Raw genomic sequence first — 20205 nt, 5'->3', positions numbered from 1 at the left:
TTTGCTCTTGCTGATCTGCGTTGTTATTGGGAGGAATGTCTTCAGGCTGAGCATTGTCTTTATGTTGATCAGGTGCTGAGATGATAAGTTCTTCTTCAGGATGAGCTTCAGAAGGTATAATCTCTCCAGTTCCCATAAGCTTGATTGAATCATTAGCTGGAACTTCATCTAGCACATTTGGCAGTTGCTCTCTTTGTGAACCATTTGTCTCATCAAACCGCACATCCACTGTTTCAACCACTTTGTAATGGAAGAGATTGAAGACTCTGTAGGAGTGTGAATCCTTTCCATATCCTAGCATAAACCCCTCATGTGCTTTTGGTGCAAACTTTGAGGTGTGGTGTGGGTCCTTGATCCAGCACTTTGCTCCAAATACTCTGAAGTAACTGACATTTGGCTTCTTGCCAGTTAGGAGTTCATAAGATGTCTTGTACAGAAGCTTGTGAAGATAAACGCGATTGATTGTATGGCATGCAGTGTCAATGGCTTCAGTCCAGAATTTTCTTGGAGTCTTGTATTCATCTAGCATTGTTCTGGCCATTTCAATGAGTGTTTTGTTCTTGCGTTCGACGACGCCATTTTGCGGCATGTACGGAGCTGAGAATTCATGTGTGATGCCCAAGGTATCAAGATATGTATCAAGGCCAGTGTTCTTGAATTCAGTGCCATTGTCACTTCTGATGTGCTTTATCTTGGCGCCAAAATTGTTCATAGCTCGATTTGCGAAGCGTCTGAAGACATCCTGCACTTCAGTCTTGTAAAGGATTATGTGCACCCAAGTATATCTAGAGTAATCATCAACAATCACGAAGCCATAGAGGCAAGCAGTGGTAGTAAAAGTTTAGTAGTGAGTGGGACCGAAAAGATCCATGTGGAGCAGTTCGAAGGGTTGAGTAGTAGTCATGATTGTCTTCGAAGGATGTTTTGCTCTTGTCATCTTCCCTGCTTCACAGGCACCGCATAAGTGATCTTTCTTGAACTTGACGCCCTTGATGCCTATGACATGCTTCTTCTTCGCAAGAGTGTGGAGGTTCCTCATGCCAGCATGCCCAAGCCTTCGATGCCAAAGCCAGCATTCTGAAGCTTTTGCAAGAAGACATACTGCAAGTTGTGGTCCTGCTGAGAAATCTACCACGTACAAACCACCTTTCCGATACCCTTCAAACACTAGAGACTTGTCAGATTCCATTAGTACTAGGCAACGATATTTTCCAAACATTACGATCATGTTCAAATCGCAAAGCATTGAGACAGACATTAAGTTGAAGCCAAGGGATTCAACAAGCATGACTTTATCCATGTGTTGATCCTTTGAGATTGCAACTCTACCTAGACCCAATACCTTACTTTTACCAGTGTCAGCAAATGTGATGTGGCTCTTGTCGGATGGATGTAAGGTTGAGTCCATAAGAAGGCTTCTTTTGCCAGTCATGTGATTTGTACACCCACTGTCAATAATCCATTCTGAAGACTTTGAAGTCGCTGGTGTCGTACCCTATAGTGCAGTTAGGGGGATAGGCTTCACGAAGAGAATTGTGAAGCAAAAACATTTGACGAACCAGTGGGTTATGAAAACTTAGATCCAGATTAGGACTAATAGGGAGAGTAGCATGCGATTCAGGAACGAAGTACATAATGATGCCATTCGGGCATTTTATCTTGCGCCCAACAAGATTTTTAAGGTCCCCAGCTATAGCATCAGAAGATTTTGTTTTTGTGTTGGAGACCTTTCCCAGCAAAAGAGAGTTAAGCTTTCTTAACCACCCACATCTACAAGGGTGGCTTAGACGCTATAAGTCTAAGTGCAGCATCTGAGAATTTTGGCTTTGAAGCCTTAGCAAACAGTCTAGCAGGTGGACAATAATACTCATAGGAATAAGCAGAATAATTTTTGGTCATATGAACATGATGGTTCAAAGAACCGCTCTCATATTCGTATGCCTGAGTATGGTTTCCCTGCAAAACATTTGCGTTAGTGTGACTCAGGTGAGTCCTCTGTTTGTATGAAGCCTTTGGACCGTATGAAGCCTTTGGTCTGAGGTTTGTCTTCTTCAAGTGAGGTGTCATGAAGACATTCACAGGAAGATTTTCCAGACACTTTTTCGGAACCCAGATCTTCTTCATAGGCGGTCCATTCCTACAGTTAGTACCAATGTACCTGGCAAACACTTCACCATTCTGATTCTTAAACAGTTTATAGTTTGCATCAAAGAGTTCATCAATGATAATGGGGTTAGCACAAGTGAAGCCAGATAAATTGGATGGATCTGCTGAAGGTTCCTTTGCAGCAACCCATGTGGTTTTGGGGTACTGCTCAGGTTTCCAGTAAGAGCCATCTGCGTTTATTTTCCTCATGAACCCAACACCCTCTTTCCTGGGGTTTCGGTTCAGAATCTGCTTCTTGAGGACATCACATAATGTCTGATGTCCTTTAAGACTTTTGTACATCCCTGTTTCAAGCAATGTCTTCAACCTAGCATTCTCATCAGCAATAGCAGTGGTATCCTCAACAGAGGGGTTAGTTATCACATCAACGGTTGAAGATATTGGAACAGCAGTAGCAGTGGAACATTCAGCAACAGAAGTAGCATTATCACGCTCAATGCATTTAAGACATGGTGGTTCAAATCCTTCCTGAGCGGGACTGATCTGTTCGGCGCGAAGTGACTCGTTTTCCTTTTGAAGATCTTCATGAGCCGTTCTCAATTTCTCAAGTTCTTGCTTCCTTTGAAGATAATCATAGGAAAGCTTTTCATGAGTTGTTGAGAGAGCATCAAGACGATCTTCAAGTTCCTGATACTTAACGTGAAGGTTTTTTATGTCTTCAATTAAGGATTCAGATCGAGTCATTTCAGCACCCAACAGATCATTGCTTCTGTCTAACAGTTTTTGAATATGTTCCATACCTTTCTATTGTTCAGTTGCAATTTTAGCAAGTGTTTTGTAGCTGGGTTTTGAGTCACAGTCAGAGTCATCGTCACTAGATGTTTGATAGCGAGTAGTGCGTGCCATGAAGCAGTATGTAGGAGTGGAGTCGTTCTTGTCATTTGCGTCGGTGTCGGTGATGCAGTCATTGTCTTCAGTGTTGAAGATGGACTTGGCGACGTATGCTGTAGCCAGACTCGCAATGCCAGAATCAGACTCCTCCTCAGACTCCACCTCTGCCTCCTCAGATGCAGACTCCTCCTCTGAATCCATTTCCTTCCCAACAAACGCATGTGCCTTGCCAGATGAGCTCTTCTTGCGTGATGAAGACTTTGAGGAAGACTTGGAAGAAGACTTTGAGTATTTCTTCTTCTGCTTGTCGTCAGAATCATATTCCTTGCTCTTCTTCTTCCTTCTGTTCTCATTGTCCCACTATGGACACTCAGAGATGAAGTGTCCAGTTTTCTTGCACTTGTGACATGTTTTCTTCTTGTAGTCATGAGCAGAAGCTTCATCATTCCTTGAGCTTGTTCGTGAAGATTTTCTGAAGCCTTTCTTCTTGGTGAATTTTTGGAACTTCTTCACTAGCATTGCAAGTTCTCTTCCAATGTCTTCGGGATCATCAGAACTGCAGTCAGATTCTTCTTCAGATGAGGAAACAGCTTTTGCCTTCAAGGCACGAGTTCGCCCATAGTTTGGACCGTAGATATCTCTTTTCTCAAAAAGCTAAAACTCATGTGTGTTGAGCCTCTCAAGTATGTCAGACGGATTGAGTGTCTTGAAATCAGGACGTTCTTGAATCATCAGGGCCAGGATGTCAAACGAACTATCAAGTGATCTCAGCAGCGTCTTGACGATTTCATGTTTGGTGATCTCAGTGGCGCCGAGGGCTTGAAGCTCATTTGTGATGTCAGTGAGTCGGTCAAATGTGTGCTGGACATTCTCATTGTCATTTCGCTTGAAGCGGTTGAAGAGGTTGCGAAGAACACTGATTCTTTGATCTCTCTGGGTTGAGACGCCTTCATTGACCTTGGAGAGCCAGTCCCAGACCAGCTTGGATGTCTTCAAAGCACTCACACGGCCATACTGTCCTTTTGTGAGATGACCACAGATGATATTTTTGGCAGTAGAGTCCAGTTGAGTGAACTTCTTGACATCAGTAGCAGTGACACCTTCTCCAGCCTTGGGAACGCCATTCTCGACGACATACCATAGGTCGACGTCAATGGCTTCAAGATGCATGCGCATCTTATTCTTCCAGTAGGGATATTCAGTTCCATCGAAGACGGGGCACGCAGCGGAGACTTTGATTATCCCTGCAGTCGACATAGCTAAAACTCCAGGTGGTTAAACCGAATCACACAGAACAAGGGAGCACCTTGCTCTCATACCAATTGAAAGTGCGTTATATCGACTAGAGGGGGGGTGAATAGGCGATTTCTATGAAAGTCTTCAAAACGTGGAAGTTATGAAGACAAACAGCGAAGATTATGCCTATTACTATGCAGCGGAAGTTAGATTACACTAGTCCAACCATGGTCAAGTATTCAATAGAGTGAAAGCACGACGACAAACAGCTGCAGTGTAATAAGGATCAGGTAGGAAGAAGTTATGAAGCCAAACAGATCATACATTCATGTTGTGAAGACAAAAGATAAAGCAAGCATGCAATGTCTTCTCAATGAGTAACAGTAAGAAAAGGAAGTGAAGATGAAACCAGTGACTCGTTGAAGACAATGATATGTTGGACCAGTTCCAGTTGCTGTGACAACTGTACGTCTGGTTGGAGCGGCTAGGTATTTAAACCTTAGGACACACAGTCCCGGACACCCAGTCCTGAACACACAGATCAGGACACCAAGTCATCACCGTATTCTCCTTGAGCTAAGGTAACTTAGTCCTCACCCAATCACTCTGGTAAGTCTTCAAGGTAGACTCCCAAACCTTCACAAACTTCATTCACTGGCAATCCACAATGTCTCTTGGATGCTCTGAACGCGACGCCTAACCGTCTGGAGGATTCACAGTCCTCAAGTGTAATAAGTCTTCAGATCACACAGACAAGAAGACCTAAGTGATGCCCAATTTGCTCTGGGTCTGGGTGGTTAGGGTTTTTCTCCTTACTAGGAATTTTCTCTCAAAGGCTTCGAGGTGGGTTGCTCTCAAACGACAAAAGCCGTGCACTGAAATCTGAGCAGCCAACAGTTTATGGTTGTGGAGGTGGGCTATTTAAAGCCACTTGGCAACCCGACCTAATTTGTCCGAAATGACCCTGGGTCACTAAGGAACTGACACGTGTCGCAACGGTCAGATTTCAAACTCTCATGGCAACTTTACTTGGGCTACAAGCAAAGCTGACTTGTCCGGCTCTGGACAAGATTCGCTCTTATTGTCTTTGCTCGAAGACATAGGTTTTTGATTTAGGCATCACTTCAGTCATTCTGACTGGTTCTCCTGGACCCAACTTAACAGTACGGTGGTTCCTATGACTCAACACAAAAGAAAAGGAACTACGAAAGATCTAAGTCTTCGAGCTCCATAGGCTTCATAACGTGTCTTCCTTTTTCATAGTCTTCAATGTGAATATCTTCATATACCACCTTTGTCTTCAATGTCTTTGTACATTTTTAGGGGTCATCTTTGGTAGTAAAACCGAATCAATGAGGGACTTCTACCTGTGTTTTCCTGCAATTCTCACAAACACATTAGTCCCTCAACTAGGTTTGTCGTCAATACTCCAAAACCAACTAGGGGTGGCACTAGATGCACTTACAGTCCTGAGCTGCGTGTTCAGGACTGGGTGTCCGGGACTGTGTGTCCTCAGGTTTAAATACCTAGCCGCCCTAACCAGACGTACAGTTGTCATAGCAACTGGAACTGGTCCAACAAATCATTGTCTTCAACGTGTCACTGGTTTCATCCTTTCCTTCCCTTTACTTACTGTTGGTCCTTGTGAAGTCATTGTATGATTGCACTATCTTTTATCTTCACTGAGTGACTGCGTGTTCTGTTTGGCTTCATAATATCTTCCTACCTGATCCTTACTACATTGCTGCTATTAGTCATTGTGCTTTCACTCCATTGAATACTTGACTATGGTTTGCCTAGTGTAGTCTACCTTCCGCTGCATGGTAATAGGTTTATTTCTGTCGTTTGTCTTTGAAACTTCCACGTATTGAAGACTTTCATAAAAATCGCCTATTCACCCCCCCTCTAGTCGATATAATGCACTTTCAATTGGTATCAGAGCAAGGTACTCCCTTGTTCTGTGTGATTCGATTTAACCACCTAGAGTTTTAGCTATGTCGACTGCAGGGATAATCAAAGTCTCCGCTACATGCCCTGTCTTCGATGGAACTGAATATCCCTACTGGAAGAATAAGATGCGCATGCATCTTGAAGCCATTGACGTCGACCTATGGTATGTCGTCAAGAACGGCGTTCCCAAGGCTGGAGAAGGTGTCACTGCTGCTGATGTCAAGAAGTTCGTTCAACTGGACTCTACTGCCAAGAATATCATCTGTGGTCATCTGACCAAAGGACAATATGGCCGCGTGAGTGCTTTGGAAACATCTAAGCTAGTCTGGGACTGGCTCTCCAAAGTCAACGAAGGCATCTCAACCTAGAGAGATCAGAGAATCTGTGTCCTTCGCAACCTCTTTAACCGCTTCAAGAGAAATGACAATGAGAATGTCCAGCTCACATTTGATCGACTCACTGACATCACGAATGAGCTTCAAGCCCTTGGCGCTACTGAGATCACCAAGCATGAAGTCGTCAAGACACTACTGAGATCACTTGACAGTTTGTTTAACACCCTAGCCCTGATGATTCAAGAACGACCTGATTTCAAGACACTCGATCCGTCTGACATACTTGAGAGGCTCAACACACATGAGTTTCAGCTTTCTGAGAAAAGAGATATCTACGGTCTAAACTATGGGCGAACTCGTGCCTTGAAGGCAAAAGATGTCTCCTCATCTGAAGAAGAATCTCACAGCAGTTCTGATGATCCTGAAGACATTGGAAGGGAACTTGCTATGCTTGTGAAGAAGTTCCAAAAATTCACCAAGAAGAAAGGTTTCAGAAAGTCTTCACGATCAAGCTCAAGGAATGATGAAGCTTCTGCTCATGACTACAAGAAGAAAACATGTCACAAGTGCAAGAAACCTGGCCACTTCATCTCTGAGTGTCCGCAGTGGGACAATGAGAACAAAAAGAAGAAGAAGAGCAAGGAATATGACTCTGACGATAAGAAGAAGAAATACTCAAAGTCTTCTTCCAAGTCTTCCTCAAAGTCTTCATCACACAAAAAGAGCTCATCTGGTAAGGCACGTGCGTGTGTTGGCAAGGAAATGGATTCAGAGGAGGAGTCCGCTTCTGAGGAGGCGGAGGTGGAGTCTGAGGAAGAGTCCGATTCTGGCGTTGCAAGTCTGGCTACAGCATACGTTGCCAAGTCCATCTTCAACACTGAAGACAATGACTTCATCACCAACACCGATGCAAATGACAAGGACTACTCCGCTCCTACCTACTGCTTCATGGCACGCGGTGCCAAGGTAAACACACGCACTACTCACTATCAAACATCTAGTGAAGATGGCTCTGATTGTGGTTCAAAACCTAGCTACAAAACACTTGCTAAAATTGCAACTGAACAACAGAAAGCTATGGAACATATTCAAAAACTGTTAGACAAAAGCAATGATATGTTAGGCGCTGAAATGACTCGATCTGGGTCCTTAATTGAAGACATAAAAAATCTTCACGTTAAGTATGAGGAACTTGAAAGGCGTCATGAAACGCTCTCAACAACTCATGAAAAGCTTTCCTATGATTATCTTCAAAGGAAGCAAGATCTTGAGAAATTGAGAGCGGCTCATGAAGATCTTCAAAAGGAAAACGAGTCACTTCGCGTCGAACAGATCAGTTCCACTCAGGAAGGATTTGAACCACCATGTCTTAAATGCATTGAGCGTGATAATGCTACTACTATTGCTGAATGTTCTACTGCTGCTACTGTTGCAATATCTTCAACTGTTGATGTGGGAACTAACCCCTCTACTGAGGATTCCACTGCTATTGCTGATGAGAATGCTAGGTTGAAGACATTGCTTGAAACAGGGATGTACACAAGTCTTAAAGGGCATCAAACACTATGTGATGTCCTCAAAAAGCAGATCTTGAACCGAAACCGGAGGAAAGAGGGTGTTGGGTTCGTAAGGAAAATGAATGCTGATGGCTCTTACTGGAAACCTGAGCAGTACCCCAAAACCACATGGGTTGCTGCAATGGAATCTTCAGCAGATCCATCCACTCTATCTGGCTTCACTTGTGCAAACCCCATTGTCATTGATGAATCCTTTGATGCAAACTATAAACTGTTTAAGAATCAGAATGGTGAAGTGTTTGCCAGGTACATTGGTACTAACTGCAGGAACGGACCGCCTATGAAGAAGATCTGGGTTCCGAAAAAGTGTCTGGAGAATCTTCCTGTGAATGTCATCATGACACCACACATGAAGAAGACAAACCTCAGACCACAGGCTTCATACGGTCCAAAGGCTTCATACAGACAGAGGACTCACCTGAGTCGCACTAACGCAAATGTTTTGCAGGGGAACCATACTCAGACCTATGAATATGAGCACGATTCATCAAACCGCCATGTTCATAAGACCAAGAACTATTCTGCTTATTCTTATGAGTACTATTGTCCGCCTGCAAGACCTTTTGCTAGGGCTCCAAAGCCAAAGTTCTCATACACTGCACTTAGACTTATTGCTTCTAAGCCACCCTTGAAGATGTGGGTGGCTAAGAAAGCTTAACTCTCTTTTGCAGGGAGAGGTCTCCAGCAGAAAACCAAAATCATCTAACGCTATTGCTGGGGACCTTAAACATCTTGTAGGGCGCAAGATCAAATGCCCAAATGGTCTTATTATGTACTTCGTTCCTGAATCGCTTGCTACTCTCCCTATCAGTCCTAATCTGGATCTAAGCTTTCATAACCCACTGGTTCGTCAAATGTTTTTGCTTCACAATTCTCTTCGTGAAGCCTATCCCCCTAACTGCACATTATTGATAGTGGGTGTACCAATCACATGACTGGCAAAAGAAGCCTTCTTATGGACTCAACCTTATGTCCATCCGACAAGAGTCACATCACATTTGCTGACACTGGTAAAAGTAATGTACTGGGTCTAGGTAGAGTTGCAATCTCAAAGGATCAACACATGGATAAAGTCATGCTTGTTGAATCCCTTGGCTTCAACTTAATGTCTGTCTCAATGCTTTGCGATTTGAACATGACCGTAATATTTGGAAAATATCGCTGCCTTGTACTAATGGAATCTGACAAGTCTCTAGTGTTTGACGGGTATCGGAAAGATGATTTGTATGTAGTAGATATCTCGGCAGGACCACAGCTTGCCGTATGTCTTCTAGCAAAAGCTTCAGAATGCTGGCTCTGGCATCGGAGGCTAGGGCATGCTGGCATGAGGAACCTCCACATCCTTGCAAAGAAGAAGCATGTCATAGGCATCGAGGGCGTCAAGTTCAAGAAAGATCACTTATGCGGTGCCTGTGAAGCAGGAAAGATGACGAGGGCCAAACATCCCTCGAAGACAATCATGACAACCACTCGACCCTTCGAACTGCTTCACATGGATCTTTTCAGTCCCACTCATTACTCAACTCTTACTACTACTGCTTGTCTCTATGGCTTTGTCATTGTTGATGATTATTCTAGATATACTTGGGTGCACATAATCCTCTACAAGACTGAAGTGCAGGATGTCTTCAGACGCTTCGCCCATCGAGCAATGAACAACTATGGCGCCAAGATAAAGCACATCAGAAGTGACAATGGCACTGAATTCAAGAACACTGGCCTTGATACATATCTTGATACCTTGGGCATCACACATGAATTCTCAGCCCCGTACACGCCACAGCAGAATGGCGTCGTCGAACGCAAGAACAGAACACTCATTGAGATGGCCTGAGCGATGCTTGATGAATACAAGACTCCAAGAAATTTCTGGCCTGAAGCCATTGATACTGCATGCCATACAATCAATCGTGTTTATCTTCACAAGCTTCTGAACAAGACATCTTATGAGCTCCTTACTAGCAAGAAGCCAAATGTCAGTTAATTTAGAGTATTTAGCGCCGGGTGCTGGATCAAGGATCCACATCACACTTCAAAATTTGCACCAAAAGCACATGAGGGTTTTATGCTTGGATATGGAAAGGATTCGCACTCCTACGGAGTCTTCAATCTCTTTCATTATAAAGTGGTTGAAACAGTGGATGTGCGGTTTGATGAGACTAACGGTTCACAAAGAGAGCACCTCCCAAATGTGCTAGATGAAGTTCCATCCAGCGAATCAATCAAGCTTATGGGAACTGGAGAAATCATACCCTCTGAAGCTCAACCTGAAGAGGAACTTATCATCTCCGCACCTGATCAACCTGAAGACAATGCTCAGCCTGAAGACAATCCCACTAACAATGACAATGATCAGCAAGAGCAAAACCTTCGCCCGGTACATCCTCGTGTTGCCAATGAAGTGCAGATTGAGAGAATAATTGATAGCATCAATGCACCCGGTCCACTCACTTGTTCAAGGGCAACTCAGCTAGCAAATTTTTGTGGGCACTTCACATTCGTCTCAATTACAGAACTCAAGAAAGTTGAAGAAGCCTTCATGGAACCTGAATAGATTCAAGCTATGCAAGAAGAGCTTCAACAGTTTGAGCTGAATAATGTATGGGAACTGGTTAAGCGTCCTGATCCTCGGAAGCACAACATAATAGGCACCAAATGGATATACCGCAACAAGTAAGATGAGCATGGTCAAGTTGTCAGAAACAAAGCTCGTCTCGTTGCTCAAGGATATACTCAAGTGGAAGGCAATGACTTCGATGAAACATTTGCTCCTGTGGCTAGACTTGAAGCCATACGCATACTGTTGGCCTATGCAAATCATCACAACATATTTCTATATCAAATGGATGTGAAGAGCACCTTTCTCAATGGCAAGATTGAAGAAGAAGTGTATGTTGCACAACCGCCTGGCTTTGAAGATCCAAAACATCCTGACATGGTATACAAGCTCAACAAGGCACTGTATGGCCTCAAACAAGCCCCTCGGGCCTGGTATGACACACTCAAATACTTCCTGAAGAGCAAAGGCTTCATACCTGGTTCCCTAGACCCCACTCTCTTCACGAAGACATGTGATGGTGAACTGTTTGTGTGCCAAATATATGTGGATGACATTATCTTAGGCTGCACGAATCAGAAGTACAGTGAAGAGTTTGGATATATGATGCAAGAGCAATATCAGATGTCCATGATGGGAGAGCTGAAGTTCTTCCTCGGTCTTCAAATACGATAGCAACGCAACGGCATCTTCATATCTCAAGAGAAGTATCTCAAAGATTGCCTGAAGAAGTTCGGTATGCAAGACTGCAAAGGCTTCACGATGCCAATGCCAGCCAAGCATCATCTGGGTCCTGACGACAATGGTAAAGAGTTCGACCAAAAGGTATACCGCTCCATGATTGGTTCTTTGCTTTATTTATGTGCATCTAGGCCAGATATTATGCTTAGTGTTTGCATGTGTGCTCGATTCCAAGCGACACCAAAGGAGTCGCATCACTTAGCTGTGAAGCGAATTCTTTGATATTTGGCTCACACCCCAACTCTAGGATTATGGTATCCAAAGGGCTCAGAGTTTGATCTGATTGGATTCTCGGATGCTGATTATGCTGGTGACAAAGTGGATCGCAAGTTTACATCAGGCACATGTCACTTTCTGGGATGATCACTTGTATGTTGGTCTTCAAAGAAGCAGAACTGTGTATCTCTCTCCACTACTGAATCTGAATACATTGCTACTGGATCTTGCTGCGCTCAGCTTCTGTGGATGAAGCAAACACTCAAGGACTATGGCATTCATCTGAAGCAAGTGCCACTCTACTGCGACAATGAAAGCGCCATCAAGATTGCCAACAACCCAGTTCAGCACTCTAAGACAAAGCACATTGAAATTCGTCATCACTTTCTCAGAGATCATGTTGTGAAGGAAGATATTGATATCATACACGTCAACACTGAAGAGCAATTGGCAGATATCTTCACCAAGCCCTTGGATGAGAAGAGATTTTGCAAGTTACGGTGTGAGCTAAATATCCTGAAATCCTCAAATGTCCTGTGATCAGGCACACATCCTAACACTTATGCATATTGATGACTTAGATGTGCAACACACGAAGTAAAGTATATCTTCAATTAATGAAGACATACATTCTAAGTGTGAATACATTAATGTGGAATTTGACTTCGGAGCGCCACGATAATTGTGCGTCGTGTCTGGGTCTAATACTTCCTATACGGTGGGTAACGCCACCACCAAATGTGCTGTTTGAAGTGTTTCACTCATGGCGTTACATTTGCTATGTCTTCACATTTGGTTTGGCTTCAATCTCAACATATCTTCATGATTATCTTCACTATGTTGATTATATATATATATATATATATACTAGTGTTCTGTCCTCTACAGCATTCACTTATAGCTATGTCTTATTGTTGAATCTTTTTAACTAAGTGAATGTGATCGGACCCTAACCTCTCTATGCTTTCTATCTCAAACTCTATCTCTCCAAATCATATGCATTCTATTGAAACTGTCGACTGTCTTCTCTGCGTTCTTGTCAGCAGACGATACAGAGACAACCATTAAGTCCGTTTTCAATGCTCATTCCTTCACCTGAAACCCGGAGAAGTGGGAACGACCACCCGACAATTCAGGCGTGCGTGGGACGTGGAACAACCCCCGATATGCTGCATGATGGCCACATGTTCCTCAGATGCGAATCGCCAGGGGCACCTGTGTAATAACGCAGTGGCGCCCCTGTACCTATAAATACACACCTCACGGCAGTCATTATCTCTTCTTCCACTCTCGCACGAACCCTAGCGCCACCGCTAGCCCTCGACGACGCCGGCGACGAAGCGCTTCGCTGCTGCAACCTCTCTGACACCATCTTCACGCCGACTGTGGACATCGTCTTCTCCGCCGTCGCCGTAGGTGTCCTCCGTCGCCAAGTTAGGGCACGGACGATCGAACTGCTCGGCCTCCTCTTCTACTCCGTCTAGCAATTCTTCGTGTGGTAAATAAAACTTCCTTTTTACGGCCCCTTTGATCCTGTAGCTTTATCACTTTCTACCACAAGCAGTTTCTATTCACACAAGTTGGATATCTTTCATACTGCATCTCATAACATGCCTAGTATATTCACTTATGCTTCACAAAGTAGTTAGATTCCTCACTTGTACTGATCCATGGATTCGTACAAATCTGGAACCAACTCCTTATCTATGAGTGGATATCTTCGCACGATGAGGTCAATGTCTTCTAAACTGATTTATCTTCAAAATCTTCTGAGAATGCATATGACCTCTTCCCCTTCCCTCGCACCTTAATGTTGTCACAGGTACATGTCCGTGGGAGAATCCCTTGGTTCTCATAGTCTGCATTCATTTGCAGAATTCTTACAGCATCACATAAATTCTCCCGAAGCCAGTTCCTGTTTGTCCAGCAAGCGAAAACCTTTGAAGCCTTTGAACATATTGAAGCCTTTCAGTTTAAAGTTCATGGCTTCAGAGAAATCATCAAGGAAGGGTGGCAGAAAGCGTCGAGGAGAAACATCAAGAGATCTGCCCGATGACCTCTCAGAGCTATACAAGAAAGATCCTGAAGAGGATTACAATCAGCGCAAGACACGAATCCAATGGATTCGACGCTATTGGGCAGAACAGTGGTTCAAGTACAGATTTGTGACCAAGGAATATGCTAAAAAGAATGCCATTAAGTGACCATGGGGAGACATCCTCTACAAAAATCTTCAACCCAGGACCAGAGATGAAGCCATTGAACAAGGCTTCTATCCCTGCATGGTCCGTGGACCACAGCCTGCGGATGCTGACCCATCGTCCCTGCTATGGTGTCGTGACAACAATCTGTTTAAGCGCAACTTCCAGTTTGCCCAGAACTCAGCGAAGCAGAACAAGAAGTCTCTGGGATTAGATTTCAACCCTGGTCCCTCTGCTCCCCATGCCGATGGAACTTGCGAAGCTGAACCCAATCTTCTTGGGCCCTTCTACAACCTTGAAGGTCTTATCACTCACATCGTGGTTCAAGGGACAGCCGTTAATGAGCCTGCAGATGACGCTGAATCAGATGAAGCATCTGCAGCGCCGAAGCCAAAGAAGCTGAAGCAGCCAAAAGCTTCAAAGCCGGCCTCTGCACCAAAAATCTCACGGGCGAAGCCACTGGAAACTGCACCTCCTGAAGATAGTGTGCAGTCTGAAGATTTGTCACGCATCTCCAAGCCCCAGAAGGTCAAGATGCCTCTGCCACACACCGGCCAAGAGCTAACAGCTGCTGCCATTCTGCGCAACGATGCCATTGATCTGTCAAGTGATGAAGATCTTGTAGATGACGCCCTTGAGCAACTCATCAAGAGCAAAGAAGAAGCAGAAATCTTCAATGATCTGCCTCTCTTTGACGTGACAATCATCCACAACTTCATTGATGAGTGGTTTGACACGCCAAACATCAGCTTCGAAGATCTGCAACTACCCATTGGCCTCAGTGTCGCCTTCCATGGCGCCATTGCTTCAGAGCTAGCTCTCGCTCAGTGCATCGTCGAACTGAAGCAAAAGATTGACTATGAAAAGGCTCAGTTCAAGAAGCATATGGCCAAGCTCAGCGTGCAAGAGGTGAAAAACTTCAAGATTATGCTGCACGAGCTCAAAGAAGCCTTTCTCAAGAAACGCGCAGAAGCTCAGGGTTCTCAGGAGCGCATGAAGAGCCTGGCTGACAAGTGTGTGCAAGGCTACAACGAAGCTGAGAAGCGCAAGGCCCTTGGGCGTCCGGGCATTGATCCCAGGATGGTTGCTAAGCAGAAGAAGAAGCCCATTGTGGCTGAACCTCTCGCACCAAGGCAGGAAGCAGATCCCATTGTCTTCCCAACTCGCATGACTGGCTCGAAGCCAAAGGCCCGGTCAACCGCTTCAGAGCTGAAGAAGACGAGGACTGCTGAGGCTGAAGCCAGGAAGAGGAAACATCCTGAAGCCTCTCCTACTGCCCCCTCCAAGAAGAAGAGGAAGACCAAGAAAGAACGGGCTGCTCCCACAGAGCCTTTGATTGTTGAACCCATTTCCATGGTTCGTCCTGACGCTGAACGCCAACTGACAATCCATGAGCCTACTTTCACAGAGGCTCATGAAGCTGAAGAATTTCCAGCAGCTGATCCTATCGCTGCTGAAGACATTGTTCACCATGACCATGTAGAAGATGGTGCAGTCCTTCCTCAGCTCGAGCACAGCGAACTCATCAGCATTAGTCGTCCTCTAACGCCAATTGCTCAGGATGCTTCATGGGCTGATCACCCACAAGAGGAAGAAAACTTTGAGGCCCAGCCAACTCCAACTACACAGGCGTCGCCTGCGTTGCGCAGGCTTCGCAAAGGACCAAGGCCTCCAGTCTCTGCGTCTGAAGCTGAAGCTGCTGAAGACATTCCGGCTGCATCAGCCGATGAAGAAGAAGTCCCACAAGCTGCTACTCCCCTGTCCCACCAAGAAGCAGTTCTCGAGGAGAACGTGATTGTGACCGACCCTCCAGCTCGTCAAGTGGAGGTTGAAAATCTTGAGGCTGCCACCACCAACACCACTGAAGCCACTGACGCTGTTATGGCTGAAGCTAATGTGGAGCCTTCACCAACCCAAGCACCAGAAGTCAACGAGGCCACTGATCCCACTGCTTCTGTCCCTGCGCCTACTGCCGGTCCTCAGTTCGACTATCATGTTGAGCACAGGCCTCAGGTACAGAAGCCAGTCCCAAGATTGCCCAGGTTCCCAGGTCCTGCATCAGCACCTGGATCCTTCAATATCAATGGCTTTAGAGCAGACAACACATTCTTCAATAGCTCCAAGAACCCCTACTCAAGGGAAAGAATATCATCTGATCGGTTCTGGAGCTATCCGCAGCGAAGCTATTACTCCTGCATTCTATACAATCAAGATCGCATCTTCCCACACAAGCGTCTTGACATTGAAGCAATAGCTAGTCTGCCCTGTCTGGAAGAAGCTCTGGATTGCTTCAAAGAGGTTGGATTGCTGTCGTTCGTCACTGACCAAGAGCATTGGAATGAAGAGTTGCTGCTCCAATTCTATGCCACACTTCACATCCGCGGGTATAACAGAGATCCAAGACTTGGGTCCTGGAGTGGATGACAAGAAACGTTCATCACGAAGCCAAAGCCTTTGACATCATTGAGCTCACTAGTCTACCCACTCCTGGCGATCTCTACGAATCTGGCTGTCAACTTCATAGTGAAGCTGTGGAGAGCATCTTTCAGAAGCCTGAACCTAACATGAGTCAGATGCTCGGTATGATGAAGTCACTGCCCCAAGATGCTGCATATCCCAAAGAGTTCTTTGTTGAAGACCTTGAGTATCTGCCAGGGACTATTTATCACATCATAAGGCGAACTCTTTGGCCCATCAAAGGACACTCTCCACATGCCAAGCTGGAAGGTGCAATGAAGACTTTGGTCTTCTATATTCTTCATGGCAAATGCTTCAATGCACAGGACTTCTTCATTCGCCAACTTGCTGCATCAGGCTCTGATCTTTTTGGCTTGAAGTTCTACGCCCCATGGATAATGCGGCTGATCAAACTTCACTCCGCTATCTCATATCAGCCATCTGCTCGCAATCATCGGATTTTTCTGCCTGATGTGGATATGTCTATTAAAGCCATCTATCCTGAGCCTGCCAAGGAACCTCTAAGTCTTCAGAATGCAGAGCATCAAAGTTTTTCTCAGAACATTGAAGGAGTTGAAGCAGTCACTCGTGTGTATCCTTTGGCTGGCACTACACGTGCACCGCATCCTGCTCTCACTAAAGCCACTGATAGTACAACTGCCCCACGACCCAAGAAGCACACTCGTGTTCTCAATGACCGAGAGCTTCTTGTGGCTCTTCATCAGAAACAGGATAGGCATCATGACTGGCTGAAGCGTCAAATGCAAAGCCTCTTGGTGGATGTTAATCACATTCGCAATCTTGCCACCAAGAATGCCTTTCTTGCCCATGAAAGCTCTCGACCCACATGGAAAGGGTTGACGCTGATGTGTTCTGAAGATGATCTTCAAGAGGATGGCTTCTCTGAGCGCTTCAAGTTTGACTCCACACCTCCTCGAAGGGCAGTGCTGCGACGAACTCCATCTCTTGAAGACTCTGAGTTCTCTTCCTCTGCTGCAACTGTGAATGCCAGAGTGATCAAGGATGAAGACGATGCTACTTCACCGCCACCTCCTTCAGCACGCTTCGACACTGCTCCAAGCTCTTCTGCACCGCCGAACACCACCGACGACCCTCCTCCTTCACCCACTCTTCATGGGAACGAGTAGATGCTCTATGTCTTCAAACCTTTTTGGTCCTTCCTAACAAAAGGGGGAGAAGCATATGAGTTTGATAGTCTTCAAGCGGGTCCATATGGGCGGGTGCTTCATATTTTGCTTCGTGTTTACAACTCTCGTTTTGATACATTTGGTTCTTTGAGTTGTAACACTTAAACTCGATGGTCGTCTGCTACTTATTTGCCACTTTGTGATGCGATGATAAATTCCGCATGTGCGACGATAAATTCCGCACTTAGATCATTTTGCAGACGTCCATTTTCCATTATGCATGTCATTATCTTCACATACCTTCACATGCATAGTGGATTGTCATCATAAGTTGAAGAGGATCTCCACAAGCACAACCTGCCATGTGCATTTGCATTCCAAAAGCAAATTACTTATGTGCACATCTTCAGGGGGAGCCCTTGCAACTTATGAAGACAATTCCTTATCCTTTACAATTTCACATATTACGTTCCCCGTTGAAAACTTCAACTAGTTTGTCATCAATCACCAAAAAGGGGGAGATTGTAAGTGCATCTAGTGTCACCCCTAGTTGGTTTTGGAGTACTGACGACAAACCTAGTTGAGGGACTAATGTGTTTGTGAGAATTGCAGGATAACACAGGTAGAAGTCCCTCATTGATTCGGTTTTCCTACCAGAGATGACCCCTAAAAATGTATGAAGACATTGATGTCAAAGGTGGTATATGAAGATATTCACATTGAAGACTGTGACAAGAGAAGACATCGCATGAAGCCTATGGAGCTCGAAGACTTAGATCTTTCGTAGTTCTTTTTCTTCTTTGTTGAGTCATAGGAACCACCGTACTGTTAAGTGGGGTCCAAGAGAACCAGTCAGAATGACTGAAGTGATCTTAACCAAAACCTATGTCTTCGAGTGAAGACTATGAGAGCGAATCTTGTCCAGAGTCGGACAAGTCAGCTTTGCTTGTAGCCCAAGTAAAGTTGCCGTGTGAGTTTGAAATCTGACCGTTGGAACACGTGTCAGTTCCTTAGTGACCCAGGGTCATTTCGGACAAATCAAGTCGGGTTGCCTAGTGGCTATAAATAGCCCACCCCCTACAACCATAAACGGTTGGCTGCTCAGAGTTAGTGTACGGCTTTTGTCGTTTGAGAGCAACCCACCTTGAAGCCTTTGAGAGAGAATTCCTTGCGAGGATAAAGCCCTAACCACCCAGAGCCAAAGAGAATTAGGCATCACTTAAGTCTTCTTGTCTGTGTGGTTTGAAGACTTATTACACTTGAGGACTGTGAATCCTCCAGCCGGTTAGGCGTCGCGTTCTGAGCATCCAAGAGACATTGTGGATTGCCGGTGAACGAAGTCTGTGAAGGTTTGGGAGTCTACCTTGAAGACTTACCAAAGTGATTGGGCGAGGTTTGTGTGACCTTAGCTCAAGGGGAATATGGTGAGGACTGGGTGTCCTGAGCTGCGTGTTCAGGACTGTGTGTCCGGGACTGTGTGTCCTCAGGTTTAAATACCTAGCCGCCCTAACAAGACGTATAGTTGTCACAGCAACTGGAACTGGTCCAACAAATCATTGTCTTCAACGTGTCACTGGTTTCATCCTTTCCTTCCCTTTACTTACTGTTGGTCCTTGTGAAGTCATTGTATGATTGCACTATCTTTTATCTTCACTGAGTGACTGTGTGTTCTGTTTGGCTTCATAATATCTTCCTACCTGATCCTTACTACATTGCTGCTATTAGTCATTGTGCTTTCACTCCATTGAATACTTGACTATGGTTTGCCTAGTGTAGTCTACCTTCCGCTGCATGGTAATAGGTTTATTTCTGTCGTTTGTCTTCGAAACTTCCACGTTTTGAAGACTTTCATAAAAATCGCCTATTCACCCCCCTCTAGTCGATATAACGCACTTTCAACCTCATTAGATGCGTTCAAGCTCAACGTGAGTTGAAAGGCCTCTGCCTGAAGTTGTTGCGCCCGTTCGTCCAAAGCCGCACGCTCTGTCGCTAATCTAGTATCTTCAGCTGCTAAGGTTTCCTTGGCCCAGGCGATCTCATCGCGAACCTGTGCCACCTCTACCTCATGCTCAGATTGGTTCGTAGGGACGATTGTAGCAATTAACAAGGACGTAAGTTTATCCATGAGATCCATCAGCACCTGAGCCTGTGAGCGCACAGGGCCTCCTGCCCCGGCTGCTCCTAACCCGAACGTTATCGCCGCTGAGGCCGTAGAATTTTGGCCGGATTGAGTACCAGCCATGAAGACTCCTGCCCAGTTTGGCGACTCCGAGGGGTCCGGCATAGTGCTGCCATCGGAACAGCCCCCAAGCACACCATCTTGAACTTGATACAACGAATCTGTTGAGCCGGCGGATGAAACACCATCAGAGAGGACGGACGGCTCACCATCACCTTCAGATCCTTCAGAAAGTTCACCTCCGTGGATGCAACCCACAAAGGCACGCTTCACGACGGGTTGAGCTCGGGCGGGTTTCGCACGCTGAGCCGTCTCGACAAGGTCGGTGCAGCTGTCCGGCTCAGGGCCCGGCTCACCAATCCGGCCGATGAAGACGTGAATTCCGCCAAAGGGGACCCGGTACCCGTACTCAATTGAGCCGGCGTTGGGGCCCCAGCCTTCGTCGTCGATGTAGATCCTGCCGCGACGACTCTTGGTCATCCGGCCAACTGCGTATCCCTTGAGCCCTTCGAAGCTGCCCTTCAAGAACTCAAATCCATCGTGCGCTGGCCCCACGGTGGGCGCCAACTGTCGTGGAATTGTCACGGCAGATGTCCTTTTGCAAGGACTTA

This window comes from Triticum dicoccoides, chromosome 4A, assembly GCF_002162155.2.
Source record: "Triticum dicoccoides isolate Atlit2015 ecotype Zavitan chromosome 4A, WEW_v2.0, whole genome shotgun sequence".
In the NCBI taxonomy this organism is placed as follows: Eukaryota; Viridiplantae; Streptophyta; class Magnoliopsida; order Poales; family Poaceae; genus Triticum; species Triticum dicoccoides.
The sequence above is the reverse complement of the archived record's forward strand: the minus strand, read 5'-3'. Positions refer to the sequence as shown.